Source organism: Phocoena sinus, chromosome 1 (assembly GCF_008692025.1).
Source record: "Phocoena sinus isolate mPhoSin1 chromosome 1, mPhoSin1.pri, whole genome shotgun sequence".
Classification (NCBI taxonomy): Eukaryota; Metazoa; Chordata; class Mammalia; order Artiodactyla; family Phocoenidae; genus Phocoena; species Phocoena sinus.
The window spans coordinates 134,666,950-134,690,438 of NC_045763.1; the positions used below are offsets into that span (position 1 = coordinate 134,666,950).

The 23,489-nt window shown below is 39.3% G+C and overlaps 1 protein-coding gene across 2 annotated transcripts in view; it reads left to right on the forward strand.

Annotated features, from left to right (window-relative positions):
- The window catches only part of RASAL2 (RAS protein activator like 2), a 396,673-nt gene that overhangs the window by 142,762 nt on the left and 230,422 nt on the right, over positions 1-23,489 (forward strand). The gene's annotated exons all lie outside the window — the stretch shown is intronic.

Sequence of the window (23,489 nt, forward strand, 5' to 3'; positions counted from 1 at the left end):
TTCCAAAATCAGAGATTCTAATTTTTGACATAAGCTGAAAGCTAGTAGAATTCTCAATAACCATTCTAAAACTTGCTTAGTCATCCAGGTAATAATATATTTTTTTATATAGTTGCAGCGGGGTCATTTTTTGCTCCTTAAGCCTATAAAGATTAGTAATTCCTTAGTTTTCAGTTGCTCATAGTTTTCCAGTAAAGTCTTAACAAGCAAAGTAAAGCAAAAAGAAAAAAAATCAGAAAGAATTTGGTTTTAAATATTGTGATTAATAGTTTATTTCACTGGTTGGAACTTTATGTTGTGACTTGCACCAAACACTAGGATCTCTGGCATTTACCTTGGAGCAAAATTAACCTGTGACTTTTTATATTGGGCTCTGATACCTTAATGTAACTGGATCCAGATCTTCCATTCTTTATTGACTTCCTTCATTTTTTCTTCATCACCAGCCGCTGAGGATGATACAGAAAGGAATATAGCCCATTATCCATACTCCACACTACTTTACAACATAGTGAAGGGGCAGATATGTAAACAGATAAATAATAGTCCCTGAGAAGATGTCATTTGAAATAGATGTGGATTAATAAAAGTCTCCCAAGTTAAGTAAAGGTGTTAGGGGTATTCTAGACAGAGGGAGCAGTGTGAAGGCCAGGAGTACATCTAGGGAATGGTGAGAAGTTCACAAGGTAAAAAGTGTAGAGTATGTGAAGATGAGTAGATGTGACTGGAAAGGACAGTGGAGGGTCAGTGTTTGAAGCATTCTATGCTGAGTACCAAGCTAAAGTCTGAACAGATATTTTAAAGTAGGAGATAAGCAGGAAGATAATTTTATGTTAGCATGGAGGGTGGACTAATGATGGAGAGAGACAATTAAATTGTGCCAGAATGAGACATGATAAAAGCCTAAATTAAAGTGTTGATAATGACTGAGGGTAGAGACTTAAAAAGACTTTTTTGAAGTAGATTGACAGAATTTGAAGAATAATGCAAAAGACAAATAGGAATCAATAGTAACAAATTTTGTAGATTTAGAAAATGGTGACCCCTTTAACTAAATTTGAGAATAAAGCAGAACAAGTTCGTAGGGGAAGTCAGTGAACATGTGTTCAGTATTTTCTATATGCTTGGTTTTTCAACCTCTGGGTACTTTATATGCATTTATCTGGTTTAACCCTCTGAATAATCCTGTGAGGTAATTATTCTCATTTTAAAAGTAAGGAAGTAGAGGCCCAGAAAGGTTTAGTTACTTCCCTTAGACTATGCAGCTAAGTGGTGTCTCAGCTAAGTCCAGGTCTCTGACTTCAAGCTCCTGTTCTTACCCTCCATTTTGTGATGTGGTGTTTGAGAGTTTTTCAAAAACCTGGGAATAGCTGTCCAATGAGCATTGAGGAATAAAGGGGCAGGAGTTCAAAAGTAGAGACCAGGTCCCATATGAAGATATACAAGGATGTTGAAGTCACAGGAGAGTATGAAATCACTCAGTAGAGGATGTAGTGTGAGGGTAATGAGTGTGTCAAGACTAGCACCCTGACCTTGGCACATCCGGCTATCTTACTCCAGGCTAACCAGAGTCTATTAGCAGAGCCACTCAATTTTTACAGTTATAGACTTGGAGTTAACCTATCATGGTGGCAAGTTTAACATTCTTACTTTTATACCCACACAACTTATTTATTTAACAGCTTATTGAGATATAGTTCACATACCATACAAATTACTCATTTAAAGTTACAACTCAATTGGGTTTTTTTGAATTGTGGTAACATATACATACCATAAAGTTTACCATTTTAAACATTTTATTTTTTAACAGTTTTAAGTGTGGGGTTCAGTAGAATTAAGTACATTCACATTGTTGTGCAGCCATCACCACCATTCTTCTCACAGTATTTCATCTTTCTAAACTGAAACTCTGTATCCATTAAACAAATACCTCCCTATTCTTCTCTCTCCCCAGCCCCTGGTAACACCATTCTCCTTTCTGTCTTGATGAATTTGACTACTCTAGGTATTTCATGTAAGTGGAATCACACAATATTTGCCCTTTGGTACAATTTAGTTGTTTTTAGTATATTCATGGTGTTTTGCAGTCACACGGCTGCAAAAATAAACCCTGTACCTATTAGCAATCACTTCCCAATGCACCCCCTTCTCCCCCTGCCATAGGTAACCACTAATGTGCTTTGTGACTATAAATTTGCCTTTAGATTTCATATAAATGGAATCATTCAATATATAGCCTTTTGTGTATAGCCTCTTTTACTTAGCATAACGTTTTCAAGGTTGGTCCATATTGTAGCATCTATCAGCGCTTCTTTTAATGGCCAAGTAATATTCTCTTATATGGATATATCACATTTTATTTATGTATTCACCAGTTGATGGACATTGAATTGTTTTTACTTTTTGGATATTATGAATTATGCTGCTTTGAACATTCATGAACAAGTTTCTACGTGGACATGTTTTCATTTCTCTTGGGTATTTACCCTTCTATTTTTGAAGGACACATCCTGCATCCAAGATAATGAATTAGTGTTTTGAGACTTTAAGTTACATTTAGTTTCCCATCTTTTATCTAAACATGTAACAATTTTGCCATTTTATTTGTGTGTTATATCTGTATATTTACTCAATAAATATTTGTATAAGGTATTTATAAGATTCTAGTCTTAATTGAATACTTTCAGTAATTGGCAATTTCCTACATGGCATATCCTACAATTACTTTCAGTAAATGGCAATTTCCTACATGTGTAATGAAAACATAAACGTAAGTATGTTTTTAGTTTAGTGTGATCTAGAGTTTTCTTTTGGTAGCTTGACTGTAATGAACATGGTGCTTTGTCTTCATTGCCAGGATGATTGTCATGTTTTTATCTGCCTGAGGCAGTTTTCATTTAATTTCTCACGCTCAAGGTCGGTATATCTTTTTGAGGAAGCAAAGAGAAGAGTAAAATGAGTAATGACTCTGAATCTATGATTATGAAACCTCATCCATATGAGTATACAGGTTCGTAGTTACTGAGCTTTAGTCAGTAAACCACAGGCATTTTTCCTGTCATTTCTTGTGAATTTTCTCATTGAGATATCCTTAGTTTCTTTTTCTCTTAGTTTATTTCTGGATTCGATGATGATTATTCATTTGCCTTTACAAAACAGAAATCCTGTGTTGTATCCATGTTTTTACACTTTGTCACCAAAATGTCAAAGTAATTTGAAGCTTAAGGGATACCAATTCAATTATAATTTAGCACAGTATAAAACCATAACCGTGGTGAAAATAAAGGATATTTTGAATGCTATGTGTGTGGTTTGTTGTTCTGGAGAAAAGTGGTATCTGGTGGTAAGAACATAAGAGTTGTCAGCATTTGTGGGTTTATTCTCAGATCCAAGTTTTTTTTTTTTTTGAAGAGAGACAGAGACTATGCTTGGTATATGTTTAGTACAGTGCTTTATATACTGTAAATGCATTGTAACTAGTGAAGATTTTATACTGTTAGCAGAATAATATACGACAAATTACTGATAGTATAGGTAAAATAGTGATAACTGTCATGGGTACTTTGTGATTCCATTCTTTAAGCTGTCTTCAAGAAAAACATGATTAATATTCCTAAGTACTAGTGATGGTATTTTAAGCAACTTATAATGAACATTTTTTTTCAAAGTATTTAGACGTTACCCAAGGGACTGCTCAAAATTCTACCTAGTAGAACTCATCCATTTCACAGAATTACTTTCCAGAATCTCAGAGTAAGAAACATGCTTTAAGATTGTGTGATGATTCTAATATGTGGAGACGAGGCACTGACATTCTAGTATTTAAGTTTTATTTACCTCCATCCTCTTGACAGCCTCCTAAACCAAGGGTTTTAAAAAATAAGCCTTCTTGTATTACTACTGGTCCTTGAGCTGGATGGAGGTGTTGTGCCCTTAAAATAAGATACTAAAGATCTCTTTCATTGAAAGATCTCTTTCATTGTTCTAATTTAACAACATTGTTTTAAAATTAAAGTGCAAGACATCAAGCACAAGGAAAAATTCTGAAGAAAGAATAGTTTACAATTTATAAATAAAATTTTAAAATAGAATGAATTTATGAATACACCTGAATATCTAGGTGTGGATAATCATGCTTCCTTCTGGAGTGCTATGTATTTAGAACTTACATATCCTAAAGGAGTATTATTGATATAAATCTTGTCTGTCTTTGGTATAAAATGCAGAGTGCTGAGTAACTGTATTAAAGAACAAAGTGCTCTCTATATACAGACATCAAAAGATCTCCGAGCTGTATTGCAGCAGAAGTACTGTATATTTTGGGGGTTCTTCATAGTTTTCAAACCCTATCACATGTGTTATTTGATAAGTACATTGTGGAGAAAGTAGTAAGTTCACTTTATTATGGTGAAAAACACTTTATATATGGAGATAAATATTGTATTTCCAGAAGGAAGCTCTTTCCTCTTAAAAATGTGGCTGTGGGTTTGGAATTGAGAAATGGGAGATCCTGAGAGTTAGACCTGAATCCTCCACCAATCTGATATCTCTATCCTTCTATCTTTACATTAATTTAACTAGAATAAGTCTAGCGTTGATCATGAGTGAGATTCAGTAACCTTTACTAATACCTTTTCTTCCTCTGCCAGAGAAGGATGACCAAGGTTGTACTGGGCAATGAGCCAAGGGTGGCAAGCAGCCTCCTAACTTCTCATTGCAGTATCTTGAACAACTTTATCTGGTTAACTGATAACATGCAGATAATAGTACAGATGAATTACACCCTCCACCCCTGTCACATACATACATATGTAGAGAGGTACATGCAGAGGCTACAGTTGGACTGCTTAGTCTGGAAACTTCTTTCCATATGAAGCTTTTATATTCTCTTGCTATGGTGTTTACTTTTAGCTGTCTCCTCAGTTCACCTGGTCACTCACTCATGTAGTGAGTACCATTATTTTTTTCTTTCTTCCCGATGCTCTAAAATTCCTTCTTTTATAATTTCCTTTCTGTTTGAAGAACCCTCTTTTGCTATTCTTTAAGGGTAGGTCTGCTAGTGATTTTCAGTTTTCTTTCGTCTGAGAATGTCTTTATTTCCCTTTCATTTCTGAAGGATACTTTCACCAGGTATAGAATTTGCAGTTGACAGTTCTTTTCTTTCAACACTTGAAACATTTTGTCCCACTTCCTTCTGGCCTCTGTGATTTCAGATGAGAAATCCACTGAATTCCCTACAGGTAATAAGTCATTTTTCTCTGGCCGCTTTCAAGACTTCTTCTTTGTCATTAGTTTTCAGAAGTTTAATTATGATGTGTCTTGTCTTGGAGTTTTTTTGGATTTATCCTATTTGGGTTCATTTAGCCTCTTGAATCTGTAGGCTTATGTCTTTGCCTACCCTTTGGGAGGTCTTCAGCCATTGTTTCTTCAAATACTCTTTTATCCCTACTCCTCTCCTGGGACCCTCATGATACAAATATTGGATCTTTTGATATTGTCCTACAGGTCTTTATTCCTTTTAAATTATTTTTTGTGTCTATTTTATTATCTCTTTTGTTTATTTTCAGTTAATTCTGTTGATCTGTCCTCAAGTTTGCTGATTCTGTCTTCTGTCGTCTCCATTCTACTGTTGAGCTATTCTAGTGAGATTTTTATTTGTTATTGTATTTTTCAGTTCTGTAATTTCCATGTGGTTTATTAAAAGTAATTTTGATTTCTCTGCTGAGATTTTCTATTTTCTTAATTTGTTCTAAGAGAATTTATAATTGTTTGCAAAGCATTTTATTTTATTTTATTTTTTTTTTTAATATGACAGTATAATTTTTATTTTTTTTTTTATTTATTTTTTTTTTAAACATCTTTATTGGGGTATAATTGCTTTACAATGGTGTGTTAGTTTCTGCTTTATAACAAAGTGAATCAGCTATACATATACATATGTTCCCATATGTCTTCCCTCTTGCGTCTCCCTCCCTCCCACTCTCCCCATCCCACCCTTCCAGGCTGTCACAAAGCACCGAGCTAATATCCCTGTGCCTTGCGGCTGCTTCCCCCCAGCTATCTACCTTACTACGTTTGTTAGTGTGTATATGTCCATGACTCTCTCTCGCCCTATCAAAACTCACCCCTCCCCCTCCCCATACCCTCAAGTCCGTTCTCCAGTAGGTCTGCGTCTTTATTCCTATCTTACCCCTAGGTTCTTCATGACATTTTTTTCCCTTAAATTCCATATATATGTGTTAGCATACGGTATTTGTCTTTTTCTTTCTGACTTACTTCACTCTGTATGACAGACTCTAGGTCTATCCATCTCATTACAAATAGCTCAATTTCATTTCTTTTTAAGGCTGAGTAATATTCCATTGTGTATATGTGCCACATCTTCTTTATCCATTCATCCGATGATGGGCGCTTAGGTTGTTTCCATGTCCTGGCTATTGTAAATAGAGCTGCAATGAACATTTTGGTACATGACTCTTTTTGAATTTTGGTTTTCTCAGGGTATATGCCAAGTAGTGGGATTGCTGGGTCATATGGTAATTCTATCTGTAGTTTTTTAAGGAACCTCCATACTGTTCTCCACAGTGGCTGAACCAATTCACATTCCCACCAGCAGTGCAAGAGTGTCCCCTTTTCTCCACACCCTCACCAGCATTTATTGTTTCTAGATTTTTTGATGATGGCCATTCTGACTGGTGTGAGATGATATCTCATTGTAGTTTTGATTTGCATTTCTCTAATGATTAATGATGTTGAGCATTCTTTCATGTGTTTGTTGGCATTCTGTATATCTTCTTTGGAGAAATGTCTATTTAGGTCTTCTGCCCATTTTTGGATGGGGTTGTTTGTTTTTTTGTTATTGAGCTGCATGAGCTGCTTGTAAATTTTGGAGATTAATCCTTTGTCAGTTGCTTCATTTGCAAATGTTTTCTCCCATTCTGAGGGTTGTCTTTTGGTCTTGGTTATGGTTTCCTTTGCTGTGCAAAAGCTTTGAAGTTTCATTAGGTCCCATTTGTTTATTTTTGTTTTTATTTCCATTACTCTAGGAGGTGGGTCAGAAAGGATCTTGCTGTGATTTATGTCATAGAGTGTTCTTCCTATGTTTTCTTCTAAGAGTTTGATAGTTTCTGGCCTTACATTTAGGTCTTTAATCCATTTTGAGCTTATTTTTGTGTATGGTGTTAGGGAGTGATCTAATCTCATACTTTTACATGTACCTGTCCAGTTTTCCCAGCACCATTTATTGAAGAGGCTGTCCTTTCTCCACTGTACATTCCTGCCTCCTTTATCAAAGATAAGGTGTCCATATGTGCGTGGGTTTATCTCTGGGCTTTCTATCCTGTACCACTGATCTATCTTTCTGTTTTTGTGCCAGTACCATACTGTCTTGATTACTGTTGCTTTGTAATATAGTCTGAAGTCAGGGAGCCTTATTCCTCCAGCTCCTTTTTTCGTTCTCAAGATTGCTTTGGCTATTCGGGGTCTTTTGTGTTTCCATACAAATTGCGAAATTTTTTGTTCTAGTTCTGTGAAAAATGCCAGTGGTAGTTTGATAGGGATTGCATTGAATCTGTAGATTGCTTTGGGTAGTAGAGTCATTTTCACAATGTTGATTCTTCCCATCCAAGAACATGGTATATCTCTCCATCTATTTGTATCATCTTTAATTTCTTTCATCAGTGTCTTATAATTTTCTGCATACAAGTCTTTCGTATCCTTAGGTAGGTTTATTCCTAGATATTTTATTCTTTTTGTTGCAATGGTAAATGGGAGTGTTTTCTTGATTTCACTTTCAGATTTTTCATCATTAGTATATAGGAATGTCAGAGATTTCTGTGCATTAATTTTGTATCCTGCTACTTTACCAAATTCATTGATTAGCTCTAGTAGTTTTCTGGTAGCATCTTTAGGATTCTCTATGTATAGTATCATGTCATCTGCAAACAGTGACAGCTTTACTTCTTCTTTTCTGATTTGGATTCCTTTTATTTCCTTTTCTTCTCTGATTGCTGTGGCTAAAACTTCCAAAACTATGTTGAATAAGAGTGGTGAGAGTGGGCAACCTTGTCTTGTTCCTGATCTTAGTGGAAATGCTTTCAGTTTTTCACCATTGAGGATGATGTTTGCTGTGGGCTTGTCATATATGGCTTTTATTATGTTTAGGAAAGTTCCCTCTATGCCTACTTTCTGGAGGGTTTTTATCATAAATGGGTGTTGAATTTTGTCGAAAGCTTTCTCTGCATCTATTGAGATGATCATATGGTTTTTCTCCTTCAATTTGTTAATATGGTTTATCACATTGATAGATTTGCGTATATTGAAGAATCCTTGCATTCCTGGAATAAACCCCACTTGATCATGGTGTATGATCCTTTTAATGTGCTGTTGGATTCTGTTTGCTAGTATTTTGTTGAGGATTTTTGCATCTATGTTCATCAGTGATATTGGCCTGTAGTTTTCTTTCTTTGTGACATCCTTGTCTGGTTTTGGTATCAAGGTGATGGTGGCTTCGTAGAAGGAATTTGGGAGTGTTCCTCCCTCTGCTATATTTTGGAAGAGTTTGAGAAGGATAGGTGTTAGCTCTTCTCTAAACGTTTGATAGAATTCACCTGTGAAGCCATCTGGTCCTGGGCTTTTGTTTGTTGGAAGGTTTTTAATCACAGTTTCAATTTCAGTGCTTGTGATTGGTCTGTTCATATTTTCTATTTCTTCCTGATTCAGTCTTGGCAGGTTGTGCATTTCTAAGAACTTGTCCATTTCTTCCAGATTGTCCATTTTATTGGCATAGAGTTGCTTGTAGTAATCTCTCATGATTTTTTTTATTTCTGCAGTGTCAGTTGTTACTTCTCCTTTTTCATTTCTAATTCTATTGATTTGAGTCTTCTCCCTTTTTTTCTTGATGAGTCTGGCTAGTGGTTTATCTATTTTGTTTATCTTCTCAAAGAACCAGCTTTTAGTTTTATTGATCTTTGCTATTGTTTCCTTCATTTCTTTTTCATTTATTTCTGATCTGATTTTTATGATTTCTTTCCTTCTGCTAGCTTTGGGGTTTTTTTGTTCTTCTTTCTCTAATTGCTTGAGGTGCAAGGTTAGGTTGTTTATTCGAGATGTTTCCTGCTTCTTAAGGTGGGCTTGTATTGCTATAAACTTCCCCCTTAGAACTGCTTTTGCTGCATCCCATAGGTTTTGGGTCATTGTGTCTCCATTGTCATTTGTTTCTAGGTATTTTTTTATTTCCTCTTTGATTTCTTCAGTGATCACTTCATTATTAAGTAGTGTATTGTTTAGCTTCCATGTGTTTGTATTTTTTAAAGATCTTTTCCTGTAATTGATATCTAGTCTCATGGCGTTGTGGTCGGAAAAGATACTTGATACAATTTCAGTTTTCTTAAATTTACCAAGGCTTGATTTGTGACCCAAGATATGATCTATCCTGGAGAATGTTCCATGAGCACTTGAGAAAAATGTGTATTCTGTTGTTTTTGGATGGAGTGTCCTATAAATATCAATTAAGTCCATCTTGTTTAATGTATCATTTAAAGCTTGTGATTCCTTATTTATTTTCATTTTGGATGATCTGTCCATGGGTGAAAGTGGGGTGTTAAAGTCCCCTACTATGAATGTGTTACTGTCGATCTCCCCTTTTATGGTTGTTAGTATTTGCCTTATGTATTGAGGTGCTCCTATGTTGGGTGCATAAATATTTACAATTGTTATATCTTCTTCTTGGATCGATCCCTTGATCATTATGTAGTGTCCTTCTTTGTCCCTTTTAATAGTCCTTATTTTAAAGTCTATTTTGTCTGATATGAGAATTGCTACTCCAGCTTTCTTTTGGTTTCCATTTGCATGGAATATCTTTTTCCATCCCCTTACTTTCAGTCTGTATGTGTCTCTAGTTCTGAAGTGGGTCTCTTGTAGACAGCATATATAAGGGTCTTGTTTTTGTATCCATTCAGCCAATCTGTGTCTTTTGGTGGGAGCATTTAGTCCATTTACATTTAAGGTAATTATCGATATGTATGTTCCTATTTCCATTTTATATATTGTTTTGGGTTCGCTACTATAGGTCATTTCCTTCTCTTGTGTTTCGTGTCTAGAGAAGTTCCTTTAGCATTTGTTGTAAAGCTGGTTTGGTGGTGCTGAACTCTCTCAGCTTTTGCTTGTCTGTAAAGGTTTTAATTTCGCCATCAAATGTGAATGAGATCCTTGCTGGGTAGAGTAGTCTTGGTTGCAGGCTATTCTCCTTCAGCACTTTCAGTATGTCCTGCCACTCCCTTCTGGCTTGTAGGGTTTCTGCTGAGAGATCAGCTGTTAACCTTATGGGGATTCCCTTGTGTGTTATTTGTTGTTTTTCCCTTGCTGCTTTTAATATGCTTTCTTTGTATTTAATTTTTGACAGTTTGATTAATATGTGTCTTGGCGTGTTTCTCCTTGTATTTATCCTGTATGGGACCCTCTGTGCTTCCTGGACTTGATTAACTATTTCCTTTCCCATATTAGGGAAGTTTTCAACTATAATCTCTTCAAATATTTTCTCAGTCCCTTTCTTTCTTTCTTCTTCTTCTGGAACCCCTATAATTCGAATGTTGGTGCGTTTCATGTTGTCCCAGAGGTCTCTGAGACTGTCCTCAGTTCTTTTCATTCTTTTTTCTTTATTCTGCTCTGCAGTAGTTATTTCCACTACTTTATCTTCCAGGTCACTTATCCGTTCTTCTGCCTCAGTTATTCTGCTATTGATCCTATCTAGAGTGATTTTAATTTCATTTATTGCATTGTTCATCGTTGCTTGTTTCATCTTTAGTTCTTGTAGGTCCTTGTTAACTGTTTCTTGCATTTTGTCCATTCTACTTCCAAGATTTCGGATCATCCTTACTATCATTATTCTGAATTCTTTTTCAGGTAGATTGCCTATTTCCTCTTCATTTGTTAGGTCTGGTGGGTTTTTATCTTGCTCCTTCATCTGCTGTGTGTTTTTCTGTCTTCTCATTTTGCTTATCTTACTGTGTTTGGGGTCTCCTTTTTGCAGGCTGCACTTTCGTAGTTCCCATTGTTTTTGATGTCTGTCTCCAGTGGCTAAGGTTGTTTCAGTGGGTTGTGTAGGCTTCCTGGTGGAGGGGACTAGTGCCTGTGTTGTGCTGGATGAGGCTGGATCTTGTCTCTCTAGTGGGCAGGTTCACGTCTGGTGATGTGTTTTGGGGTGTCTGTGGCCTTATTATGATTTTAGGCAGCCTCTCTGCTAATGGGTGGGGTTGTGTTCCTGTTTTGCTAGTTGTTTGGCATAGGTTGTCCAGCACTGTGGCTTGCTGGTCGTTGAGTGAAGCTGGGTGCTGGTGTTAAGATGGAGGTCTCTGGGATATTTCCACCGTTTAATATTATGTGGAGCTGGGAGGTCTCTTGTTGACCAGTGTCCTGAAGTTGGCTCTCCTACCTCAGAGGCAGAGCCCTGACTCCTGGCTGGAGCACCAAGAGCCTTTCATCCACACAGCTCAGAATAAAAGGGAGAAAAAGTAGGGAGAATTAGTAGAAGTATGAGTAAAGAAAGAAGGAAAGGAGGAAAGGAAGGAAGGAAGAAAGAAGCAAAGAAGGAAAGAAAGGAGGGAGGGAGGGAGGGAGGGGGGAAGGAAGGAAGGAGGGAAAGAAGGAAAAAAGACAGAAAGAAAGATGATACAGTAAAAATAAAATAAAGTATAATATAGTTATTGAATTAAAAAATATTTAGAAAAAAAAAAGAAAAAAAAAAAAAGGGACGGATAGAACCTTAGGACAAATGTTGGAAGCAAAGCTATACAGAGAAAATCTTACACAGAAGCATACACATACACCTTCACAAAAAGAGGTAAAGGGGGAAAAATCATAAATCCTGCTCCCTGAGACCACCTCCTCAATTTGGGGTGATTCGTTGTCTAAAGGAGGGAAGGAAGGAAGGAAAGAAAGAAAGAACGAAGGTAAAGTATAATAAAGTTATTACAATTAAACTTAATTATTAAGAAAAAGAATTTTTAAAAAAAAGTCATGGACGGATAGAGCCCTAGGACAAATGGTGGAAGCAAGAGTATACAGACAGGATCTCACACAGAAGCATACACGTACACATTCACAAAAAGAGGAAAAGGGAAAAAAATCATAGATCTCGCTCCTAAATTCCACCTCTTCAATTTGGGATCATTCCTTGTCTATTCAGGTATTCCACAGATGCAGGGTATATCAAGTTGATTGTGGAGCTTTAATCCGCTGCTTCTGTGGCTGCTGGGAGAGATTTCCCTTTCTCTTCTTTGTTCTCACAGCTCACAGGAGCTCAGCTTTGGATTTGGCCCTGCCTCTGCGTGTAGGTCGCTGGAGGGCGTCTGTTTTTTCGCTCAGACAGGACGGGGTTAAAGGAGCCGCTGATTCGGGGCCTCCGGCTCACTCAGGCCGGGGGTTGGGGGATGGGGGTAGGAGGGGCACTACGTGCGGGGAGGGCCTGCGGCTGCAGAGGCAGCGTGACGTTGCGGCAGAGGCCGGCGTGATGTTGCACCGGCCTGAGACCCGCCGTGCGTACTCCCGGGGAAGTTGTCCCTGGATCCCGGGAACCTGGCAGTGGCGGGCTGCACAGGCTCCGCGGAAGTGGGGTGTGGAGAGTGACCTGTGCTCGCACACAGGCCCCTTGGTGGCGGCAGCAGCAGCCTTAGCGTCTCCCGCCCGTCTCTGGGGTCCGCGGTTTTAGCCGCGGCTCGCGCCCGTCTCTGGGGTTTGCGCTTTCAGCCGCGGCTCGCGCCCGTCTCGGGGGCTCGCGCCCTCAGCCGCGGCTCGCGCCCGTCTCTGGGGTTCGCGCTTTTAGCCGCGGCTCGCGCCCGTCTCTGGAGTTCCTTTAAGCAGCGCTCTTAAACCCCTCTCCTCGCGCACCAGGAAACAAAGAGGGAAGAAAAAGTCTCTTGCCTCTTCGGCCGGTGCAGGCTTTTCCCCGAACTCCCTCCCGGCTAGTCGTGGTGCACTAACCCCTTCAGGCTATGTTCAAGCCGCCAACCCCAGTCCTCTCCCTGAGCTCCGTCCAAAACCAAAACCCGAGCCTCAGCTCGCAGCCCCGCCCGCCCCGGCGGGTGAGCAGACAAGCCACTCGGTCTGGTGAGTGCCGGTCGGCACCGATCGTCTGTGCAGGAATCTCCCCGCTTTGCCCTCCGCACCCGTCGCTGTGCACTACTCCGCGGTCCCGAAACTCCCCCCTCTGCCTCCCGCAGTCTCCGCCCGCGGAGGGGCTTCCTAGTGTGTGGAAACTTTTCCTCCTTCACAGCTCCCTCCCACTGGTGCAGGTGCCGTCCTTATTCTTTTGTCTCTGTTTTTTCTTTTGCCCTACCCAGTTACGTGGGGAGTTTCTTGCCTTTTGGGAGGTCTGAGGTCTTCTGCCAGCCTTCAGTAGGAGTTCTGTAGGAGTTGTTCCACGTGTGGATGTATTTCTGGTGTATCCGTGGGGAGGAAGGCGATCTCCGCGTCTTACTCTTCCGCCATCTTCAAGGTCCCCCCAATTTTTATTTTTAATACCAAAGGCTGCAGAGACCCCACAGCAGGACATGGGGACCGGTCCAAACACACAGGAGGACCAAGCGGCTTCGCAAAGCATTTTATGATGGCTGCTTTAAATTCCTTCTCATATAAGTTCAACATCTGATTCATCTCAGTTGATTTTCTTTTCATATTCGAGTTGTGATATTCCTGTTTCTTGATATGATGGATGATTTTTTCTTTTTAATTGAATCTTGAGCATTTTGACTGTTACATTAGGAAACTCTGGGTTTATTTAAATCTTTTATTTTAGCAGGCAGTCACCCTATTTAGATTTACCATGTAGTTTTAGGCCTACCATTGAGGGGCATGGTTCCAATGACAATTTAATTTTCAGATCCTTTGCAGCACTGTTTTAGTCTGTTTGGTTTATCTGGACCTCCTACTGGTCCCTGCTAGTGCTGGTTGCAGGGAATGGAATGAGCTTCCCCAGAATAGGCTATCTGTGCTTCTAGAAGGGAGAAGGAGTCTCCAGCTAGTGGATACAGAGAGGCTTTCTGGGCTGGGCTGCTGTGGTAGGATCCCACTGTCTGTAGGAGATGGAGAACAATTCCCAGGCTGAGCCTTTGTTGTGGTAGGTCCCTCTTTCCAATGCCACCTTCAATACCTTGACCTAGTGTCTCAGTGGGAGAGGGGAAGCTCAGGTCTGGGGGGGAATGAGAGTGCTTTCCTTGGCTGCTCACTGTCTGTAGTCCTCCCTATCAATACCCCCTTACCAGTGCTGTTGGGCTTGCCTAGTGTCATTGAAAGTAATGAGCCTACCTAGGGCACTTCCTGTTATTAGGCTTGGGGCAAGGTCTGGGTCAATTTCTTTTGTTGAACCTGGGGTTGTAAGATGTTCTGCCAATTCAGTGAAAATTAGAATTATCTACTTTACATAAATAAGTCAAAACATATGAACCAAACAGCCCTTAACACTTACCATCAGTTCCACAACCCCAGAGATTTGGGAATATCCCATACCAGAGCACCCATAGGGCACATCTTGTCCTTTAGGAGTTCCTGCATCTCTTCTTCCTGGGCCCATCCTTTTCTGTGATACCCTATGCTGTCCTCACTGCAGCATGGAAACTAGACTGTCTGCATTCACCAGGTTGGTACAAATTTATGGTTTAATCCAATTCCTGTAGCCCTTCTCCCATTTCTCACACTACCCCTTTTGGGACATACTTGAACCTTTGTTACTGAAGCTAATCTAAGAAGCATTCCATTCCGAAGACACCTAAAAAGTCAGCCTTCTTTCTATTTTCAGAGTCCTATGGCTACCTTTTGAAGTTCCAAAGTTTATAGTTGTATTTAGCAGGGAGCAGCAGCAAGACAGGAGTCTGTATCATCTTGTCTGGTCCAAGACTCATTCTTAATTCTTTGTTATTCACATTTTTGTTTAGAGTGCCTAACCTGTGATCATCTATGTCAATTTTCTTCAGTTGTTCAACAATATAAATCTTCTGTATCCTGTCTTATAAGAACTTTTACTTGGAATCTGAGTTCTTTCCCAACATAGCTCTCATCAGATTTGTGAAATCCTATCTCTTTTTAACAAGATTAGCAATTTGACTCTGTAGTTATTTTGCACTCATACAGTATTCGACAGTGATCAACAAAGGTTTAGGGATGATACTGTTCACGTGGCGATTGAGTTTTATAAGGAGTCAGTTAACTAGTGAACATTTTTGTGTTTGGTAAACTTTTATTTCTCTATAAAAATTTATAACTGTGAGGACTACAATGAATACTTATATAAGCAAAAACCTTCCTGTATGTTTATGTCATTTTACTTTATTTTGTTATATTACTTTAGAATTTAGAAAGACCTTAAAAGTCCTTTTGTGTCTTTATTTTACACACAGGTAAAATATTAAAGACATGCCTAATATTAAGATGACCTTGTAATTTGTAATCGAAACAGAGAGACTTTTGAAGATTGAAAGGTGGCATTATTAACAATTACTTCGGGTATAATTATACAACAGGTATAATCTGGGACATGTGGTCATACTAGTAATGATCAAATTACTAGTAAGTACATAATTTAGTTTAATGAGATCCCAAATCTCCTGACTCCTGTTGGGTAGCCCTGATGTAGCATAGCATTATGATTATGATTGTGGGCTACAGAGTCAGACTACTTTGGTTCATATCCTGACTTTACTCCCTACTAACGGTGTGACTGTGATCAATTTGTTCAAATTCTCTGTGCCTCAGTTTCTTTATGTGTAATATGCAGGTATAGTTCCAACCTTGCAGGGATGCTGTGAGGCTTAAATGAGATTATGCTTATAAAGCCTTTAGTACAGTAGGTGGCTAGCACTTAGTAAGTATTATGTTTGCTGGTGTTATTACTACTGTTATTTTGTAAAATCCTAAGATCAGAAAAGGTAAGGGTTAAGTGAGGTCTGGTGGCTTCAGTGTGAGATTAAGAATCAGGAGTTTGGAGTTCTATTTCTGTTTTGTTCCTGACTCACTTGGACTCTTTGGGAAACTGCTTAACCTTTTTGTGTCTAAATCTGCAATCTAAAGCTAGAAGAATCTTGCCATCTGCTCACTTCATGGAAGATGGTAAAAAATTTTTGGAAAATGCTTTGAGATCTGTGGGAGAAAGGTGCTATATAAGCTTATAACTTTATTCATCTCTGCATTGACATTCACTTGCTCATTAAATATGTATACAGTTTTTCATCAGCATAAATAGTAGTCCAAAGTTACTATATATGTATAATGTGTGGGTGATGATAATTCTGTTAGAACATTTTCTTTTGTGTTTTCTTCATCATTTAAAAACATAGATCCTCCTTTCCACATTATATTAGAAATATATGTATATATATATATATATATATATATATATATATATAAGATGTATAAATAATGGATACTGACCAAACAATAATTTCTCATTTTTATACTTAGTTTTAATTATAATGTAGATTTGAGTCTTTTCAAAGAAATGAAAAAGTATGAAAATGGGGGCAAAGAATGGTTCGTTGATTAATTATAATGACAATAAAATGGGCTAAAGGTAACTTGTAAGAACATTTAGTCTCTTCTTCTGCTACAGTAGAGTTGTTTTTTTGTTTGTTTTTTTTGCGGTACGTGGGCCTCTCATTGTTGTGGCCTCTCCCGTTGCGGAGCACAGGCTCTGGACGCGCAGGCTCAGTGGCCATGGCTCACAGGCCTAGCCGCTCCACGGCATGTGGGATCTTCCCGGACCGGGGCACGAACCCGTGTCCCCTGCATCGGTAGGCGGACTCTCAACCAGTGCGCCACCAGGGAAGCCCTAGAATTGTATTTTAATTAATTCAATTCAGTAATTATTGATCAAGTGGCTATTATGTGCATGGAAAAAGGTAAGACAGTTCTTTTCCTTACATGCTTACATTCTATTAGGGAAAATTAAAATGTAACTATTTACCTTATTCTTACATTATCTTTAACGTTGTAGCTGATAGTGGTTGCAGGTAGAGGCAGTATATGAAATGAAGTGTTACACAAGATTTTGACTATTTTAAATTAGTGAGATTTAGCTAAATATTTTTATAAGGTTCAAAAGGTCAAATGGTCAGGTCAGAAAAGGTATTAAATTTGCCAAGTTGATTTCTCATTGTAGTCCAGATTCAGTGCTAATTTATATTTTTTAAATAAAGGAAAAAGTTATGTATTCAGGAGAATAAAATAATTGAAAACTTGTGTAATCTGAAAAATTATTTTAGGTAGCTTTTTGTTCCTTACAATTCACTTTGAGATTTAACCTGAACGATTTTCACTTCAAAAGTAATTCTGAGGAATTGAAAGAAATTCAAGATTTGAAAATAAAATTAAGTGAAAACTTATATTCTAAACCTATGAATTACATTTTAAATGAATTTACATTTTAAATGTAAAATTGGAATAATCCAGGTATAGATTATGAATATTCAAATAGTAAACTCACCCTGGGATCTTGCTACTCACTTATTCTTGGAGGAGAATACTAGGATAGGACTATCGTATCCCAGCAAGATTGCAATATGAACATTGATATTTAAATAAAAAGTAAACTGTATTTTAATGTTTGTAGTTACATGAAGATTAGAAAATGAATGATAAGTTATATTTTATTTTTAAGGGGACTTTTTAGTGTGATGTTTAGGAACTGGCAACCAGTTTCTCTTAGTCTTTTTCCTTCAGTTGCAGGTCTCTGAAATGCTACATAGAAAGAGGAATGAAAAAGTCTATTAATTATTAAGATTAGAACTCAAGCATTGGCCCAGAAAGCTCAAGAACAAATTTTTAGATAAAAGTTAAAGGCAAAAAGTTTACAATGATATTTAGAAAAAGGATCAAATGCTAAGAAGCATTATGAAATCACAATCGACCATCTAGTTTGGTAGTCCAGAAACTGAGGATTCTTCAATAACACCTTGTTTTCCCTTTCTGTTACCAAATCCAGTTCATCATCAAGTCATGTCTTTTCTACCACTTAAATATTTCTCTAATATGACCTTGCTTTATTTCTTTTACCACACACTGACCCCAATCTACCATCCCTCGTGCCTGGATTACCGTAATAGTCTCTGTGTTGGTTTCCTAGGGCTGCTGTAACAAATTACCATAAACTGTGTAGCTTAAAACACAGGTGGTTTTCACACAATTCAGAAGACCAAAAGTCTGAAATCTAGGTGTCAGGGAGAATTTGTTCTAGGCCTTCCTCCTAGCTTCAGGTTGTTGATTGTTGGTATTCCTTGGCTTTTAGCTTCATCACTACAGTCTGTTTCTCCATCATCACATGGTCCTGTTCTTTGTGTGTCTCTTCTGGGTCTTCAAATCTCCCTCTCTTTATAAGGACATGATTCATACTCCAGTATGACCTCAACTTGATATTTTACTAGAAGTCCTAGCCAGGGCAGCTAGGCAACAGAGGGAAATAAAAGGCATTTAGATTGGGAAGGAAGAAAGAAGTACAAATATCTCTATTTGAAAATGAAATGCTCAAGTATAATATCCTAAGAAAGCCACTAAAATTTTGTTAAATAAATGAGTTCAGCAGGATGCCAGATAAATATACAAAAATCGGTGGTATTGCCATAAACTTGCAATGAATAATACAAAAATGAAACCAAGAAAACAACCTCATTCACAGTAGCATCAAAAAAAGAGCAAAATTCTAAGGAATGAATTTGACAAAAGAAGTGCAGAACTTTTACTCTGAAAAACTTCAAAATGCTATTGTAAGAAACTAAGGAAGATCTCAATAGATGGAAAAATATCTCAAGTTCATGAATTAGAAGACTTAATATTGTTAAGATGGCAGTACTCCCTAAACTGATCTGCAGGTTGAGTGCAATCCCTATCAGAACCCCAGCTGACTTCTTTATAGAAATGATACGCTGAATCTAAAATCTATATGGAATTCTAAGAACCAGAATATGCACAACAATCTTGAAAATCAAAAATAACAAAGTGGGGCTTCCCTGGTGGCGCAGTGGTTGAGAGTCCGCCTGCCGATGCAGGGGACACGGGTTCGTGCCCCGGTCCGGGAGGATCCCACATGCCGCGGAGCGGCTGGGCCCGTGAGCCACACCTACTGAGCCTGCGCATCTGGAGCCTGTGCTCCGCAGCAAGAAAGGCCGCGATAGTGAGAGGCCTGCGCACCGTGATGAAGAGTGGCCCCCCGCTTGCCACGACTAAAGAAAGCCCTCGCACAGAAACGAAGACCCAACCCAGCAAAAATAAATTAATTAATAAACTCCTACCCCCAACATCTAAAAAAAAAAAAAAAAAAAAAAAAAAAATAACAAAGTGGGAGGACTCACGTTGCCCAATTTTACCACTTATTACAAAGCAGCAATAATCCAGACAGTGTGTTACTGGCTCAGGAACAGAAATATATATCAGTGGAATAGAATTGAAGTCCACAAATAAAATCATGTGTTTCAGGTCAACTATTTTTTCACAAGGGTACTAAGACCATTCAGTGTGGGAGAAGAATAGTATTTCGAACAAATGGTTCTGGGACAACTTGATAGGCAGATACAAAAATTGAAATTGGACCCTTACCTCACACCAGATACATCATTTACTCAAAATGGATCAAAGACCTACACATAAGAGCTAAAACTATAATACTCTTAGAAGAATTATTATGGAGGTATATCTTCATGATCTTGGTTTAGCAAAGGATTCTGAGAAATGATACCAAAAGTAGGAGCAACAAAAGAAAAAATAGATAATTTGAACTTAATCAAAATTAAAACTTTGGTGCATTAAAGAATACCAGCAAGAGAGTGAAGAAAAGACAACCCCACAGAATGGAAGAAAATATTTGAATATCAACTATTTGATTTGGATTTTTTATCCAGAATATATAAAGAACTCCTACATTTCAAAAATAAAAAGACAACCCAGTTTTTAAAATGGGCAAAGGAATAGACATTTCTCCGAGGAAGATACACTAATGATAAGCATATGAAAAGATGTTTGAACAAACCCTAATACGGGGGGAAGAAAAAGATGTTTGACATCATTAGTCATCAGGAAATGCATATCAAAACTACAATGAGAGAGACATCACCAAGATAGCAACATAGGAGGCTCTAACTTTCTCTTGCCATGGACACACTGAATACAGAGCTACACACAGAATGATTCCTTCTGTGAGAAATCCAGAAACTAGCGGAGTGCCTCTTATATATTGGGTAGCTGAGAAAAACTCATATCAAAACAGGTAAAAAGGGCTTCCCTGGTGGCGCAGTGGTTGAGAGTCCGCCTGCCGATGCAGGGGACACGGGTTCGTGCCCCGGTCTGGGAGGATCCCACATGCCGCGGAGCGGCTGGGCCCGTGAGCCATGGCCGCTGAGCCTGCGCGTCCGGAGCCTGTCCTCCGCAACGGGAGAGGCCACAACAGTGAGAGGCCAGCGTAACGCATAAAAAAAAAAAAAAAAAAAAAAAAACAGGTAAAAAAAGCTGAGACAATCCTTGCCATAAATCTCATCCCAGATGTAGTACCATATTGTTGTGAGGGAAGCCTCAACTCCCAGCCGCTCCCTGAGGAGTGAAGGGTTTAGATCGTATATCTAGGACGCAACTTTTTTTTTTTTGCGGTACGCAGGCCTCTCACTGTTGTGGCCTCTCCCGTTGCGGAGCACAGGCTCTGGGCGCGCAGGCTTAGCGGCCGTGGCTCACGGGCCTAGCTGCTCCGTGGCATGTGGGATCTTCCTGGACCGGGACACGAACCCGTGTCCCCTGCATCGGCAGGCGGACTCTCAACCACTGCGCCACCAGGGAAGCCCCAAGGACCCAACTTTTAAAGCTGAGGGACTGGCCCCCAAATCACCTAGCTCTGAAAACCAATTGGGCTTCCACAGGAGTATAGCAAAGTAGTTACTAATGAGTGTGTGAGCACTCACTGCAGCTATTCCCCTGGGGCTCAGTGCAAAGGGAGCAGGGGAAAACATGCCCATCTCCCAGTCTTTCCCTGGAAGGGATTTGGCTGCATACTTAAAAAGCTGCTGCCTGAGGGTACAGCTTCTAATTAGCATGCATAGAGGTACTGACTGTGATCCTCCTGGGAGACCGAAAAAGCCAGTGGGTACTTGCCCTGCATTCTCCCACTGGCTTGCTCTTATTTAAAAAAAATTTTTTTTTTAGTTTCTACCTGGAAGGAGCATGTCCACCTGTCTAGTGCCCACATTTTTACAGCTGCCACCTGAGGGACGGGCTATCATATCTCCTATCCCTGATAACCAACAGGACTTGGCATTCATGAGTCCCACAGGACCATATTAAGCAAAACAAACAAAAAACCCCACAGTTTTCAAATGGGTGCACATGCACTTCTTGCAGCTATCCTTACCCCACTCCTCCACAGTTAGGGTGATGGGGCTCAGCCAGAAAGTCAGGCAAAAATGGCAGTTTCCCAGTTTCTGCCTGGAAGGGATTTGACTGCATACTTTCCTAGTTGTTGCCTGAGGTTCCAGCTTCTAATCAGGCTGCATGTGCTAACCGAAATACTAGAGGGGGCCCGACAGACCTGGTGGGCACATCCCCCGCTGTTTCCAACTGTCTCACTCCAACAGTTAAATCAAGTTGCCAGCTCCCTGGAAGGAGCCTGTCTACACATCTAGTACCCAAACTGTTAAGGCTGCCACCCAAGGGACTGGCTCCTAAATCACATTGCTCTGGGAACAGGCTTGGCATTCACAGGTATCCCAGGACTAAAACCGAGCAGGACCCTGTGGGGCTCCTGGGCACAGAAACCTTTCCATGTCCTTCATTTCTTGTAGGGAACAGACTCCAGCCTCCATGATGTTCCCTGAGTTCCAAAGGGCAGATTCGAACAGTTGCTAATCTGGGAAGGGAAGGGAGCCAAGAAACAATAGTGCAGCCTTGGGGTAGCGTCCTGGTTCCATCTCAAAGGATACACATCACAAATTTTTTAAGCTCTTTATGGAATGAAAACCCAACAAATGGAAGCTGTCAGCATTCTTCATACCAGAGAAGACCACCAGAGGCCAGGAACCAGAGAAGCTCATCAAGATTACCTGAGACCAGATTAGAGGAGTGCAGGCCCTGCACACACCCTAATCTTATCAGTAACCCCACCGTTGAACCATTGCTATAAAATTCCTTATCAAATCCTCCCAGGTTGGGACACATAGTTTTTGGGGGCAGGAGCCCACTGTGTCCCCATTTGCCTGGCAAAGCAATAAAGCTACTCTTTTCTACTTCACTCAAAACTCTGTCTCTGAGATTTGATTTGGCACTGGTGCACAGAGGCCGAGCTTTCAGCATCAGGACCACAAAAAACAAATGTAGAGGTGGTTCTATTTGAGTGCACAAGCACCACAGAGTGAGTAAGCAAAAACGCACAACTCCCAGCTTCTCCCTGATTGGAATTAGATTATTTATTGAATGTCCTGATTCTCCCAGCCCCCAGCTGAAATGTTTCTAATTAGCCTACACTGGGGAGCCGAAGGGTCAGTCAGTTTGTAGTCCCTGAGAGCCTGTATGGGCAATTCTCACACCTTGGAGATACTGATGGGTCTTGGCACACCCTCAATTACTGGGAGCCACTAAGAAGAAAGAAGGTGCTTTGGACAATCACAGAGGTTCAAGAGACAACCAGGAGCTGATTGACAAGATTTATCAGATTGGGCTGATTGACAAGATTTATCTCTTACACAAGACCAGTAGGTTAAGACTTTAAGGAGTGGCTTGAGAGGTGGCTGTTTTATCTAATGTGCAAAAACCTTGAGAGTCAAGGAGAATGAAGAAACAAGGAAGTATGTTCCAAACACAAGAAGAAGATATATCTCCTGAATCTGATCTTGTGAAGTGGAGATCATTGATTTACCCAATAGAGAGTTCAAGTTAATGGTCATAAAGATGCTTACTCAGGTCAGGAGAGCAATGCATGAACAAAGTAAGAATTTCAACAGACTTAGAAAATATTAAAAAGTACCAAACAGAATTCATAAAGCAAAAGAATAAAATAACTGAATTGATAAATTCAGTAGGGGGGTTCATCATCAGACTAAATCAAGCAGAAGAAGGGATCAGCAAGCTTGAAGACAGAGGAAAAAATATTGAAAAAGAGTCAAAATAGTTTAAGGGACTTATGGGATACCATCAAGTGGACCAATATATGCATTATAGCAGTCCCAGAAGGAGATTAGTGAGAGAATAGGACAGGAAGCTTATTCAAAGAAATAATGTTTGAAAACTTCCCTAACCTGAGGAAAGAAATAGACACTCAGATTCAGGAAGCCAAGAAGGTTTCAAAGATGATGAATCCAAAGAGACCCACACTGAGACATGTTATAATTAAATTGTCAAAAGTTAAAGACGAGGAGAATGTTAAAAGCAGCAAGAGAAAAGCATCATGTTACATACAGGGGAATCACCATAAGCCTTTGAACAGATTTTTAGCAGAAAACTTGTCAGCCAGAAGGTTGTGGGATGATATATCT